This window comes from Echinops telfairi, unplaced genomic scaffold, assembly GCF_000313985.2.
Source record: "Echinops telfairi isolate 266 unplaced genomic scaffold, ASM31398v2 ScPeMD7_23;HRSCAF=83, whole genome shotgun sequence".
In the NCBI taxonomy this organism is placed as follows: Eukaryota; Metazoa; Chordata; class Mammalia; order Afrosoricida; family Tenrecidae; genus Echinops; species Echinops telfairi.
The window spans coordinates 8146783-8147599 of NW_022103920.1; positions in this window are offsets into that span (position 1 = coordinate 8146783).

Consider the following 817-nt stretch of genomic DNA (forward strand, 5'->3'; position numbering starts at 1 on the left):
AGCAATTAGTTAGAAATTTTCTCTGGGGGCCCCAATCAATCATAGTTACAGTGTCATTTCTTAACACCTTTCCATGGGGCCTCTGACATTTGAGCCATTTGAGTCTATCGGCTACGACCTGCCAGTAACTCATAATTTTACAGGTTTCCATATCTCCTCTCCCCTCCACAGTAGTGGAATTTTCATATTCTAAAAAATGTCTCACCCATTATCATGTAGAAGCCATGGCTGGTTTCATTAAAGACCATCCAGTTATTCCATGCTTGAGAGTTAACGGCTAACCAGCTAGGGCTGGTGCCCACACATAATTGCAGAGTTTTAAAACCTAGAGTGAAATTAAAATTGTTGCCTTCCTCATTAGGGTGTCTGGCTAGTCCCTTAACTCTCAGGGCACAGCATCAGCTTTCCTCCTTCTGGGTCTTGCTGGCTAAAGAGAAATCTGCCTATCTCCTTTGCCATGAAAACATAAATATCCCCCTCTCTTTGGGGTGTCAGCAACCTGGAAACAGAATCATGGTTAAGATTGGGCTATTTTTCATCTCTTCCTTGTCCATCTTTCTCCAATCGTGGTTTCGTCCTTCTAAGGGGAGTCCATCAGTTTTATTCTGCAAAACATAAATGTATAGCGTCTTTCTCCGGGTGATAAATGGACCTGGATCCCAAACACAATTCCCGTCTCCCTGGGACTCCTTGGGATCAGAGTTTTCTGTAGAAGTGAAAATGTGTTTTACCTGCCCTAATTTTGTTACAAGCTTTTAGTAAGGAGACACTTTTTTAGTTAAAATGACTAAATGATCTTTCTCACACATAGGATTAC